This window comes from Physcomitrium patens, chromosome 16, assembly GCF_059467195.1.
Source record: "Physcomitrium patens ecotype Gransden chromosome 16, ASM5946719v1, whole genome shotgun sequence".
Taxonomy (NCBI): domain Eukaryota; kingdom Viridiplantae; phylum Streptophyta; class Bryopsida; order Funariales; family Funariaceae; genus Physcomitrium; species Physcomitrium patens.
In genome coordinates this window covers 11,595,341-11,610,672 of record NC_143425.1, presented here as the reverse complement: position 1 = coordinate 11,610,672, position 15,332 = coordinate 11,595,341, and positions in this window count along the sequence as shown.

Here is a 15,332-nt window from a genome sequence, read left to right as displayed (position 1 = left end):
ACTCACGACCTTGTGTCCATTGACTGTCTTGTTAGATTAATCCAAAAATTTTCATTCACTCCGCATACTCAATCCTATAGACACTCTTTTAATTCTTCAATCATAGATGTAACTTCGATTTCACAAAACAGTCAAGAGTAATCACACCCACTTCATTAAAACCCCAATTCACCAGTACAACACTGACTTTTAGCAACGATTGCCTCAATCTTCCCAAAACCCTATGAAAAAAAAAAAAAAAAAAAAACCCCAATTCTCTGTCTTTTCTCCCCCTCCCCCCCCCTCCCCCGAAGCATGATGCTAGCTCTCCAACCCTTAAAATCCTAATTCTTCCCTCTTTCAAATCCTAACCTCTGAATTTCTTCAATCTTCCATCTTAGATCTAGAATTGGCTCCACCGTCAGAGCTTTCTCCTCCATTTTTTGCTGTTTAAAAGGTTTTTTTTTTCAGAAAGAGCGTTCTCTGAAACAGAATAGAGAACACAACAGCCTGAAATGGAATCGAAACCCCCGTAATCGGGACTACATTGAGTCGTCCGACCAATTCAGGTCTCATATTGGATAAGAGGCACGTAGTAAGACCTGGATGTTCCCGCAATTGGGTCAAATTGGTCCTTCTTGTCAGGCTCGTTCAGTCATCACTTTAGTCCTTTCAATTCTGTTGACTCCTACTATTGGACTTGAACGGAGCATTTCGTTACTAGTAAGTGTGCCCTGATCGACTTTGACAGGGTGTCTGAAGTGGCCCTTGAATGTTGGCACTGGAATTGGTCGTTGCTCCTAATATTTGAGGTAACTTAACATTAATAAAAGTCCCCTTTCTTTATATTTTCACGGTATACTTGTGTTACAATACGACATCCACCTCCTCTGAACCTGTGCATCCTTCGGTATGCACCAATTTACCCAGTTGCTGTTTGATTTATAATATATTCTCTACGTCTTTGTCCAGTTCGTCTTCGTCACCTTTATTATCCAAATTACTTTCATCTTATTGTTGCGGAATCTCTATACCTTCATTAAGGTCTTCGATATTCATTTCTATATTTGTTTAAACGATTTCACTCTCTTCCCTACAATGGATATTTTTAACCTTGTGCCATCTAATTCCCGCAATGAGTAAGTAGCATTATCATGAACAGTTGTTACCACATACGGTCCAAACCAACGTTTTGAAAACTTCCGTAAAGTACTATATTGGTTGTCCAGACTACTATCATAAACAAGTACCCAATCACCTTCTTCAATTACTTTAGGTCTCAATCGATGTTGCTTATTGAATTGCGCCTTGTTTTGTAACCTTGCTCTTTTTAACCTTTCCAATGCTATCTACACATCTTTCGATCTTTGCTCCAATTGTCGAATCCTAATAGCCAGAAGTTCTACTCTTGTCAATCCATCTTCCCACGGTAGCATACTCCAATTAAGTACCTTTTTTTCAATCGGCATAATTGATTTTCGACCTGTCATAAGTTCTACTGGTATATATCCTATCAGTGAACTATATGTTGTTCGATCAGCCCGTAATGCAAATGACAAAAGCCGTGGCCACTTTCTAACTTTCCCATTACAAGCTTTAACTAATGCTTTCACAATCGGTGGGTGACCACGTTCGCTTTTTACATTCCCTTCCAGATTATAAGTAGTACTCAGTAATACTTTAACTCCACATCTTTCAAAGAACTTACGAGCTTCTTGTGCATTTAATTCTCCATGATCTGCAGTGATTTTTCCTACGCATCCGTAGCGGCAAATGACATCTTCAAGCAAAAACCTACAAATCTCCTCTGTAGATTTTGTCCTCAATGCTCTTCCTTCTACTTGATTTTATAAATCTTCACAAGCTAAGACCAAATATCTCATCTACCATAACCCAATTGACATAATAATCAAATCAACAACCCATTTAAAATGAATAGCCAGAGGATACGTAGGATGAAGACCATCTCGATGTCGGATATTAGAATATGATTGACAGATTTCACATGATTCTACAAATGAGAGCAAATCTCGATACATATTTTTCCACCAATATCGTTCCTTGAGTTTAGCAAAAGTAGCCCAGATTCTTCTATGCCCTGCCCATAAACTATCATGAAACTTCTTTAATAATTTTAGTTTTTCTTCTTTTTTGCCTATCACTCGTGTGGCATCCCAATTCCTTTCTTCGGTCTTTTCCATAAGAATCCATCTTGAAGCAAAAATCTATATGCTTTTTTTCTTATTTGTTTGAATTTTTTTGTAGACCAATTCCCCTACTTAGTCAAGGTATTCAACTAATGATCAATATCCAGTAATTCTCCTTCATAAGATTCTTCAAGAAATAGCTTATCTTCTCTGTTGAGATTTGATATTGAATAGAATTTCAATCTGACGTCATCAATGTCTTCAACCATTTCGTCCTCACTCTCATATCTTGCTTGAGATAGCATGTCTGCTACTAAATTGTCTTTCCCAATAATATGCTTAAATTTTGGATTTAGTGACTTAATATAAGCAATCCATCTCAACATTGCAATATCTGGCGTTGAACAGTTAATAATCATTCCAAGCAATGGCAAGCAATCTGTTTCAATTACTACTACTACCCCAATCAAATAGTCCTTTTCAGCTTTCATAGCCGAAACAGCTCCCCAAAGTTCTCTTTTGACTTGCAAATATGCACGCTGACGAATACTTAAAATTTTAGTTCCAAATCAAACTGCAAATCTATTCCCACTTGAATCATCTTGACCCATAGTCCATCCAATGGCAATTGGATTAGCGTCCACAGTAAGAATCACTGATCTATTGCACTTATAATCAACCTTCCTCAATATTGGAGGTGACATCAATAATTTCTTCAATCTTTGCATTGCCTAAATATGCCTTTCTTCCCATTTAAATCGGTAGCCCTTGCATAACAATTCATATAATGGATCCGCTATGTGAGCATAATGAGTGATCCAGATTCGATAAAATACACATGCACCCAAAAACCTGCAAACCTCTGTTAAAGAATCACAATCTTCTTTCATCCTTCTAATTGCATCAACTTTAGTCGGATCTGGTTTTCTTCTATAAGATCCACATAAATGTCCAACAATCACAACTTCTTGTAATCCAAATACGGACTTCATACTCGATAATGTAAGATGAACTTCTCCAAGCTGAGTTAAAATCTTTTCACAATCTTGTATATAATCAACAACATATTTGCGACACCCCCTCTTATCTAAAGTTTCATCCTTGTCTCCTTCTCTGCACCCTTTTATAGGAACATCATCCAAAAAAGGTATATTCTTCTCCGAAATAAAATCTCTCAATACCTTATTCATCCCATTCATCATATGCGCAACTGAGTTGGTCGCACCTTGAAGAAGAGTGCACATTCTAAGCAATCCAAGTGGTGTTCTCATCGTCGTCATATCTCTACTTCCTTCGATAAGTTGAAATTGATCATAACCTGAATACAAGTCACCCATTGAATAGATCGCCCTTCCTTAAACGCCTCAGTAAATTCATCTACAATAGGTCCAATTCCTGCATTCTTGACAGTTACTGCATTCATCAGTTGTATATCTTGAATAAACCGTAGTTACCCATTCTTCATAGGTACCGTAAACCATCGACTAGAATACGGTGCAAACGAGGGTTCTAATATTTTCAACTTTATCTTTTCTTTTAATACCTCAACCAATTTAGGTAAATGTACCCTCGATTCTAAAATCGGTCTTAGATTCTAAGGTACATGCGATACAGTGAAGATAGCCATAGGTGTTATAATATTTGGATCCACACATCTAATTTCATAAAATTCGAAGGCAAACGATCTACCTTGTTTAGCCAACATTTTTTTGAAGCAAGTAATTTCTTCCACCAATAAAGAACCATCAGAACCAATCTTCAATTCTTCAAAAGTCTCTTTAGTAAACTGATGTCTAATACTCATTGGATCTCTTAAACTTGCTTCTTTTGATGCTTCTCCCATTTGTTCTTTAGAATCTTCTGGTAATGGTCCGACAACAGGCTTTACCTTCTTATCTACTATTTTATATCTCGTCTCTACAGTGACTTCTGGTGCTTGAAAAGATTCAAGTATGGTATAAATCTCTCCTGAATGAATCTCAACAAGCTTATCATTATCCCCTAACCCAATAGATGTAATCAATTCCAATGAATCTTCCAGTCCATTTTCTTCATAAACACCTAAAATCCTCTCATCATCTTGCAATGTACCTAACTTGTGTAATTGTCCTTCAATATCATATAATCTTTTTTTTTCTTTTCTTTTAAAATCATCAACTTTCTTATACATAATATTTCCATTCTCCAATATACCAATAAAACTCGCATCAAACGCACCTTCATCTCGCGAGAGTACCTCCTCTTTTGTACCTCCATAATCTCGCTTTACAGTGGTACCTCCCCAAAATCCTTTAATCCTTCAACAATCTTTGGCAATGGTTTCTCCCTCAACCTATCTCGATTCCGTTCATGGTTAAGAGGTACTGTTAGAAATTGTACAGCTTTTCTCCCATCTTCGCTACGTACCTTTGCATAAGCAAAACCATCATCAAGTACTTTTGTTTTCATCCGTGTTGCCGTAATATAAGGTTGTCCTAAAATCAACGGATAAGACGTTGTATCTTGAACAAAGAAATGTTGCTCCGTCGCAACATCCCCAATCCGAATTTTGACATCTGGACAAGCTCCATATAATTCGCCCCGTGTGTTATTAGTTCCTCGTATTGTCCATCCATGTTCTATATCAATTGGCCATTTTTGCTTCTTATAAAGATCTTTAGACATAAGATTTATTTCTGAACCATGGTCGACTAAAGCAACAATTGGTTCTTTTATATCTCCTACTTTCACCAATATCTCAGTAGTTGCCCTTGCCCAATGCTTTTGAGTATAATGGTTCAAAGTTTCCATTTCCTTATCACTATAATCTTCGAAACGTATTCGTTGATTATACCCATTCTTTTCATTTGTTGGTTGCTTGTAACCAATATCAACCTCTTCTTCATCTATATATATTCTTGCATCAATAGCATGACTCATTCCAATTTCGTCCATTAATTGCCCCTTTCGCTTAATGCTGTCAATGATAATTTCATGAAACTCCTTCTTTACAATTCCCAAAACTTCTTTCAATGTGAATTCTACCTTAGCATTTAATATACGTTCTTCCAACACCCCTTTCAAATTTGTTGCCCCTTCAATGTTAGAAAGTAGCTTATAAGCAATTGATTTGCTCTTATCTTTTGTCTCCCTTGTTTTTTCTTCCAATGATGTTGAGGTATCCTTTACAGGTAATTCTTGTGAAGCTGCCTCCCGAGCCTTGTCTCCTTGAGTTTGCCTATTAGAAGAATTTCCTTCTCTCGTATCATCAAAATTTCCTCGTCTCTTTTCTTCCATCAAAGCTTCATGTTGGCTCTTAGCAATATATGCATGAACTGTAAGAGACTCAACAGGATCCTCCCAACCTATTGCACCTCGTATTGTAGGTGCAGTCCTCAATAACGCTTCTTGAGGTAATTTCCCTTCTTACATTGTAGAATTGGCAGAAGCCCAAAACTCACTAGTTTCCGTACTTCCACCAAGGTCATCATCTACTCTAGCACCATAACTTGCACTTTCTCGTGCTGTTGTTTCATGCTCTTTTAAGTAATCTTGAACCAATGCTCTCATTCCTCCATTGCCAAAATTGGTTTGAAGAAGATCCTCCCTATCTTTTAATGCTAACTTTCCATCTTTTTAGCAAATAATTCCTTGTCGTATCATATTATTAAATTCATTGCAATCTTTTCTAGTGTGTGAAGCGTCATCACACCAAATGCATCTTTGTACATATCCTCGTTTTGAAATATTCTTCAAATTGTTTGTAAAAATATTCTCTTCAAGTCTTGCCAATTTGATTTGAAGATCTTACATTCCTCATATAATTTCTTCCATCCCCATATGTGCCTTCTTTGATAAGGATGTCGAAGGTTGAATTGTAGGCATTGTTGGTGGTGTTGTACGTACTGGAGCTTTGGGTGCTTGTACTGATTTCGGAATATTGCTCCTATTCTTCCTCCTTTCTCTTTTTGTAAGCAACCTCATTGCATCTTCAATATTCTTCCACTTTGTTGTCAATCCTTCATCTTCTTCTTTGTCTTCAAGAAGGAGTTCTAATTTCCCTTGCAATTCTCCATCAACAGCTTGAAGAAATAGATCAACTTTGTTCGGCTCGAATGTCAATTTTTCTACCTTTGATAATTAAGAGTTTTGCCTCTCAAATTACCTTAGTAGCTTTGTTGCTTGCAAATTCTTATTAGGCCGTTCAATCCATTCTAGAAACAGCTTCTTAGTAATGTGATCAACATCTTTCAAGAAATATTCGTCTTTCAATGCATGTGAAAAAACCTCCTATGAATTCCCATAATGATCCATAATCAATGTAACATGGTCACTTATCTCCAGTATCGTGGCAAGTCCAAATAATTCAACCATTTTTTTCTTAGAAATTTGATTTAATTCCATTTCACGAACATAACATCTTAAATACCTTGAAATATTCCTTCCATCAAATTGATCAATTTTATTGACCAGTGCTTGCAATGCTTTGGTTGCCAAAGCTTCCTTTCGATCATTACTTTGTTGTTGCTGCATCGATAATGAGAAGGCTTGAAACATACTAGCAATAGACGGATCCATGTGCATACCTTGTCCTTTAGAAGAACCCCCACCAAAAACTCCTCCCAAAGATCCTTCAAAATTTTTATTTTCATTCTTCATAAAAATAAAAATAAAATCAAACAAAATCCAATACCTTCGTCCTCAAGCTTTCACGTCGGATTCACCACTTATGTCATATTACGTGCTTTCCTACTCGAGAACATGCCGGGCGTCTGGCTATAGAAGGTAGTATGGAGATTTGCTAATATTCAAGCAATCTATCGGTTTTTGACTGTTGGAATATAAACGATTGGAAGAATATATCATAAATCTATACAGATATCCTTCGACTACTCGCCGAAATCCTTTTTGCCCCAGCCAATAGGTCTCTAGACGTTACAAAGAATCCCAAACAATCCAATCTGCTAATCTTTGATACTACTTTATACTCACGACCTTGTATCCATTGACTGTCTTGTTAGATTAATCCAAAAATTTTCATTCACTCTGCATACTCAATCCTATAGACACCCTTTTAATTCTTCAATCATAGATGTAACTTTGATTTCACAAAATAGTCAAGAGTAATCACACCCACTTCATTAAAATCCCAATTCACCAGTAGAACACTGACTTTTAGCAACGATTTCCTCAGTCTTCCCAAAATCCTATGAAAAAAAAAAAAAAAAATAATCCCAATTCTCTGTCTTTTCTCCCTCTCCCTGAAGCATGAAGCTAGCTCTCTAATCCTTAAAATCCTAATTCTCCCCTCTTTCAAATCCTAGCCTCTGAATTTCTTCAATCTTCCATCTTGGATTCGGAATTCACTCTGTCGTCAGAGCTTTTTCCTCCATTTTTTGCCTTTTAAAAGGTTCTTTTTTTTGGAAACAACGTTCCCTGAAACGGCACAAAGAACACGACAGCTTGAAACGGAATCAAAACCCCCGTAATCAGGATCACATTGAGTCGCCTGACCAATTCCGGTCTCATATTGACTAAGAGGCCCGTAGTAAGACCTGGATGTTCCCGCAATTGGGTCAAATTGGTCCTTTGTGTCAGATTGGCTAAGAGGCCCATAGTAAGACTTGGATGTTCCTGTAATTGGATCAAGTTGGTCCTTCGCATCAGGCTCGCTCAGTCATCAATTTAGTCCTTTCAATTTTATTGACTTCCACTATTGGACTCGAACGGAGCATTTCATTACTGGTAAGTGTACCCTGACCGACTGTGATGGGGTGTCTAAACTGGCCCCTGAATATTGGCACTAGAATCGATCGTTGCTCCCAATATTCGAGGTAATTGAACATCAATAAAAGTACCCTTTCTTTATATATTCACGATATACTCGTGTTACAACACGACACCGTGCAGCTGGAACCTTGCACAATATCTAATATAGGTCCTATTCTCTCCTCAGAGCCCTCTCCTTGTTTTACATTAAATGTTATTTTAGGACCTAAACATTACAAAGTCTCTGCCTTGTTAGATTCAGGAGCCTCAACATGTTTTTTAGATGAAGAATTTACTAAAAAACATAGCATATTTTTAGTAAAGAAAACTAAACCTGTTCATGTAGAAGTCATAGATGGTCGTCCATTATCTTCTAGAGATATTACTCATGAAACCTTTCCTATAGAAGTAATAATCAATGATCAAAATAGTTTTGTAGTATTTAATATCATTAGATCTCCCTCTAATCCAGTCATTTTAGGTTTATTGTGGTTAGAAAAATACAACCCTCAAATAGATTAGATTTCCCAAACTCTTACTTTCTCTAAAAGTATAACTAACAGTGTAGTTAATCAAGTAGAGAGTCATAAGTTCATTTCAATTAAATCCGTATTTATAGGTGTAAAAGCTTTCTTGCATGCTGCTATGAAAGAATCACCATATATTATTTATGCCACATCCATTTCTACTGGTGAAAAGACTTCAAGTGGCATTCCAAGCCAATATCAAGAATTTCAAGATGTATTTGAAAAAAAGAATGCAGATACACTCCCAGAACATCGTCCCTATGATTGCTCAATTGACCTTCAAGAAGGAGCACAACCGCCATTCGGACCAATCTACAGTTTATTACAAAATGAGTTGGCTGAATTCAAGGAGTATATTGAAGAAAATCTAACCAAGAATTTCATACGCCATTCTAAATCTCCGGCAGGAGCTCCATTTCTATTTGTGAAGAAAAAAGATGGATCATTGCGGATGTGTGTTGATTATCAAGGACTCAACAAGATTACCATCAAGAACAGGTATCCACTACTTTTAATATCTGGACTTCTTGATCAGCTGAATCAAGCTAAGATCTATACAAAAATAGATCTTCGGGGAGCATACAATCTAGTATGCATCAAAGAAGGAGATGAATGGAAGACTGCGTTTTGAACTAGGTATGGACATTTTGAATACAATGTCATGCCTTTTGGACTTATAAGTGCACCAACAGCTTTTCAACATCTAATAAATGATGTTTTTCGAAAGTTTTTGGATGATTTTGTGGTCTGTTATCTAGACGACATCTTGATCTATTCTAAGAATCTAGAAGAACATGAACTTTATGTTCATCGTGTGTTACAAAAATTAAGAGATGCAAGACTCTATGCCAAGATAGAAAAGTGTGTGTTCCACATTACTCAAGTCGATTTCTTAGGTTACATCATTTCAAATGATGGACTTATGATAGATCCTAAGAAAGTTCAAACTATTATAGACTGAAAGATCCCAAAAACTGTAAGAGATGTCCAATATTTTTTGGGATTTGCCAATTACTATTGGATCTTCATCAAAGATTTCTCTCGAGTTGCAGCTCCACTTACATGTTTGACTTCTAAAGGAAAACTCCAATGGAATCACGAAGCGGAAGTTGCTTTTGAATCTTTAAAGACAGCGTTGTTTCTGCACCAATCTTGTATCGTGTTGATTTTTCCGAAGTATTCTATATGGAAAATGATGCATCGGACTTTGCTCTGGGTGCGGTTTTATCACAAATGGGAACAGATAACAAACTTCATCTAGTAGCCTTTCATTCAAGAAAATTCTCAGCAACAGAAATCAATTATGAGATCCACGACAAAGAACTTCTTGTAATTGTGGATTCTTTTCAAGAATGGCGTCATTATCTAGAAGGCGCTTCTAGTCTAGTCACCGTGTATATGGATCACAAAAACCTCAAATATTTTATGTCAGCAGGCGTATTAAATCATCGCCAAGCTCGTTGGAGCATGTCTTTATCAAGATTCGAATTCATCATCACTTATCGGCGAAGAAAATAACAACGTTTTTTTGATGCCTTGTCTAGACATTCTTATCTTGCACTAAACGAAGGAGATGCAGCTTTTTAGCAACAAAGAACGGTTCTCTTGAAGCTGGAGCAATTTCATCTTCGTGCAATAAAATCAACATTGACTGTTGATTTAACTTTTCTTAAGCAAGTCCAGTTAAGTATGTCTTCAGACCCTCTTATTTATGATATCAAGAATAATTCTTTTAAATCTCATGATCCCTCTAAATTTGAATTCAAGAACAACCTACTCTATTTTGAAGGACGCCTATATGTTCTAGAAGGAGAAGCACGTTTACGTGTTCTTCAAGCTTGTCATGACTTTTCAGCAGCAGGATATTTTGGATATAATAAGACTTTAGAACTGATATCTAGGGATTTTTGGTGGCCTCAAATGTGGAAGGCAGTTAAAGATTTTGTACAATCATGTGATGTTTGCTCAAGATTGAAAACTCCTCGTCATCGACTTTTTAGACTTATTCAGCCATTACCCATTCTAGAACAACCATGGTCTTCTGTTTCTATGGACTTCATCACGGATCTTCCAATCTCAAGTTCTTATGACTCTATATTCGTGATAGTAGATCGTTTTACCAAGATGGCACAATTTGTACCATATACAAAATCTATCACAGGTGAAGAAATAGCTAAGCTCTTTCTTGACAATATCTATCGCTATCATGGATTATCCAAGGATATTATATCAGATAGGGGAACTCAATTTGTATCAAGATTTTGGCGGACTCTTTTCAAGATTCTTAAAGTAGATATAAAACTAATTTCGGCATTCCATCCTTAAACTGATGGACAAACGAAGCGTGTTTATCAAGTTTTGGAGTAATATTTAAGATGTACCATTAATTACCAACAAGATGATTGGACAATTCTTTTGCCATTGGCAGAGTTTGCTTACAATAATATGGTACATTCTTCTATAAAACAAACACCTTTCTTTACTAATTATGGTTATCATCTATGACTTGATACTTTTGACTTTTCAAAAGTTGATAATTCTGCTGCGGATGTCTATCGAAAGGAAAGATTTGGCAATTCATTTATCAAAGCTACATGCAACGATGAAGGCGACGTTAAAAGAGGCTTAAGAACAACAAAAGGTCAATGCAGATGTCTATAGAAAGGTACAACCACCATTCCTCTTGGGTGACAAGGTATGGCTACTTCATCGTAATATCAAGACCACTCGTCCTTGTGACAAGTTGGACTATCGAAGGCTGAGACCATTTTCTATTTCTACACAAATCAATCCAGTTGCATATCATTTACATCTATCGGAGTCAATGAAAATCCATCCAGTATTCTACATGTCTCTTCTTGAACCATACAAGACAGTGGACATACCAAGAAGACGACAAGCTCTACTTTCTTCTATAGAAGTGGACAATAATGAAGAGTTTGAAGAAGAAGAAGTCTTAGATTCAAGTCGGCGCCGAAATAAATTAGAATATTTTGTCCATTGGCATGGATATGATATTAGTGAACGCACATGGGAGCCAATAAAGAATCTTGCAAATGCAGCAAAGGTGGTGGAGGCTTTTCATTGAAGACATCCATCAAAATCAAGATGAAAACCTTCTTTATAAAAGAAACAACATCTAGGCAAGATAACATTCTACTTTCAATTCTTGTTCGTAGCTTCTTTGTAGTAGTGACGTTCAAGAGATGGAGAACCAAAAACTAGCGGATTTGACTCAAGAGCCTTCATTTGCTGACCTGCGAGACGAGACATTATGATTGTCACAACCTTCAAGACGACGCAATCGAGATGAAGATCTTCAAGAATGACATGTTCTTCCTCAAATAGATGGCGAGATACGATGCGTTTGGTATCACGATTTGGGAAGGGACTCTCGATATTTGGTGATTTTGCTAGAAGTAGGAACAACTCTTGATGGTGTTCTAAATGTTGTATTCGAAGGAAGTTATGAAGGCCTCAACAATGATCAAATAACTGGTAGGTCTTCCCGCCTTAGTATAGGACACTACCGATTGTTGAGAGGCCCTATCAATCATCTTCAAAGAGAACAAAGATCAGAGTATGTGGCAAATACAATTTGTCGCATTATAGATTTCTTCGACATATGATGACCGCTCCTCGTGGAACTCGTTCCTAGAAGGGGGGGTAATGTCACGGACATAATCATGTAAGCTAGTAATTACATATACAAATAGGTAGAAGTAAGTAAAAGTAGATAAAAGTAAGTAAATTCTATAGTATTTAATATGGAAGCTTCCTAGAAGCTTTATAGATGCTGCTTTGACTTCATAGGTGTCTTTAATTGACTTTTTGGATTAGAAACGTAGTCAACAAGTTGGCCATGTGCCACACATGTTGTTAGCTTGAAGATCAAGCTAACTATGTGATCCACACGTAGAAGAACTTGCCTTGTAAGTTAAGGCATGTGTCCTACAAAGTCAACACATATTGGAGGTCCTATAGAACGTCGCCACGTAGCCCCTAGTTAGATAGTATATATAGAGACAAGAGTGAAGGTTTCTTCATTCTTGTCAATTCTTTTCTTGTTTCTAGTCTAGTTTCAAGAATCTCTAGTTTTCTTGTCTTTTGGCAATAGCCATTCTAGTTTTTCTTTCAATATATATATTTGTTTATATATATTTTGTGACCTCTCTTTGAGTGAAGGTTCACTTGTTTGAATTGTTTTTTTCATCCAGTTCTTGTCCTTGACAAATCGAGGCTGAAGAGTTCTTCAGTCTCGACAACACATCTCTTGGAGCTCTAGCTCACCTCTCTGGTGTTGTTCTTATATTCATTTGATTAATCTAGTTCTTGCCAGTTTTTCTTGAACTTCTTGTTAGATCTCGAGCCTGTATTTCTGTGTCCGTGACAGTTTGTCGAGACTAAATTCACCTTAGATATCAGAGCTAGTTTCTTCCTCGTTAGAGTGTGGATTATCCCTCTGCTTGAAGGTGTACTAGCGTTTTAGAGGTTGCGGATTATCCTCCTCTAAACTGATACTTCTTTTGTTATAATATTGGAGTCTTATTTTTCTTAGAGAGAGTGGATTACCCTTTTCTTAAAGCTCCTAAGGCGTTTTAGAGGTTGCGGAGTATCCTCTTCTAAACCAGTATTGTCTTCTTGTAGAGTCATTTCTGTCCTTCTCTTAGAATGGCTGGAGGCCAAGACATTAATATGACAGAAAGTTCAGAGTTCAAGTTGGATGCTGTCATAAATGCCCTTGCTACGTTATCGCAAAGAACTATAGAAATTGAAGGAGTCGTGGCAAGGCTTCATAATGATGGAGCATTTGGGATGGCACATTCTAAGTTGCACCAGCCTCAAATTTCTACACTTGGAGAGGAAATTTTGCCTATGGTTTGACAAGCACTGTTAGTTCTACAACATAAGGAGCTCCGAGTTAGCCTTCCGGACAAGTTCGATGGCACACGTTCCAAGTTTCGAGGATTTGTCAATCAAATCAGATTGATAACAGTTTTACAGCCTGAACGCTATCCAACAGAGGAGTCACATGTTGGGCTTGTTGGAACCTTACTTACATGGCAAGCTCTATCATGGTTTGGTCCTTTGTTTGAGAAATGATCACCCATACTAAACAACTTTGAAACCTTTTTGGAGGCATTTGCAGAAGCATTTGGTGAATACGACAAGGTTCGATGGGCTACAACAAAGATCCGGTCACTACGTTAAGGGATGCACTCTACATCAGTCTATGCATCGAATTTCAGGCAACTAGCATGCGACATCAATTGGGACGAAGATGCATTCATGAATCATTTCTATTGCGGTTTAAAGGACGATGTGAAGGATTTGTTGCTAACTCTTCTTGATCTGTGAATGCTAAACGAAGCTATTAGCCAAGCTGTGAAGTACGATAATCACCTATTCCAACGTCGCCAAGACCAACGCTGTCGTGTTGTAACACGAGTATACAGTGAAAATAAAAAGAAAGGGGAATTTTATTAATATTCAGTTACCTCGAATATTGGGAGCATCAACCAACTCTAGTACAAATACTGAGTGGTCAGGTTCAGTCACTCCGTTACAGTCAGCCGGGGCATACTAAAATGCTCCATTCGATTCTAATAACGCGAGTCAGCAGGAAGAGAAGGACCAATTCACACGATGGGTTCGAGGAACCAATTGGATCCAATTTTGATAATCCAATCCGGGTCCTCTTATCCAATATGAGACCTGAATTGGCCGGTCAACCCAATGCAGTCTAATTATGGGAAATCCAGGTCTTACTACGGGTCTTAGCCAATCTGACGCGAGGACCAATTTGACCCAATTATGCGAACATCCAGGTTACTACGGGCATCTTTCCCAATATAGGACCTGAATTGGTCGGGCGACTCAATGTGGTCCCGATTACGGGGTTCGATTCTGTTTCAGGCTGTCCTGTTCTCTGTGTCGTTTCAGGGAACGTTGTTTTCGGTAAATGGATTTCTTAAAGGTAAAAACGGAGGAGAAAGCTTGACAGCGAGAGCCAATTTCGGATCCAAGCTTGAGGTGGGAGCCAATTCCGGATCTAAGACGGAAGATTGAAGAAATTCAGAGGATAAGGTTAGGGGGGGATATAGTTTTGAGGGGGGAGGTTTTTTTTTCGGGGGAATCGGGGGGGGAGCGAGTTTTCAAGCTTTTGCAAGGTTACCAGTTCGGTTTTTCATTGGAGGTTTTTGGAAGATCAAGGGAATTAGAGAGAGAAGCTTCATGCTTCGGATCAGAGAAAGAAAGACATAGAATTTGGATTTTTCTTCTTCGTAGAGTTTTGGGAAGACTGAGGCAATCGCTGCTGAAGTCAGTGTTGTAATGGTGAATCGGGATTTTTAAATGAAGTGGGTTTGAATACTCTTGACTGTTTTGTAAAATCGAGTTACGTCTGTGATTGAAGGATTAAAGGGGTGTCTATAGGATTGAGTATGCGGAGTGAATGAAATTTATTGGATTAATCTAACAGGACAGTCAGTGGATACAAGATCGTAAGTACAAAGGGGTATTGAAGATTAACAATTTGGGTTGTTCGGGGTTCTCTGTAACGTCTAGAGACCTATCGGCTGGAAAAAAAAAAAAAAAAAAAAAAAAAAGACTTCGACAAGCAGTCGAAGAGCATCCGTATAGATTTACGATACATTGTTGCAGTCGTTTATATTCCAGCAGTCAAAAACTGATAGACTGCTTGATTATCGGCAAATCTCCATACTACCTTCTACAGCCAGACGCCCGGCGCGTTCTCGAGCAGGAAAGCACGTAATACGACATAAGTGGTGAACCCGACGTGAAAGCTTGAGGTAGAAGGTATTGGATTTCAGTTGATTTTATCTTTATTTTTATGGAAAACGAAAATAAAAATTTTTAAGGATTTTTGGGAGAAGTTTCTGGTGGGGAGTCTTCTAAAGGACAAGGTATG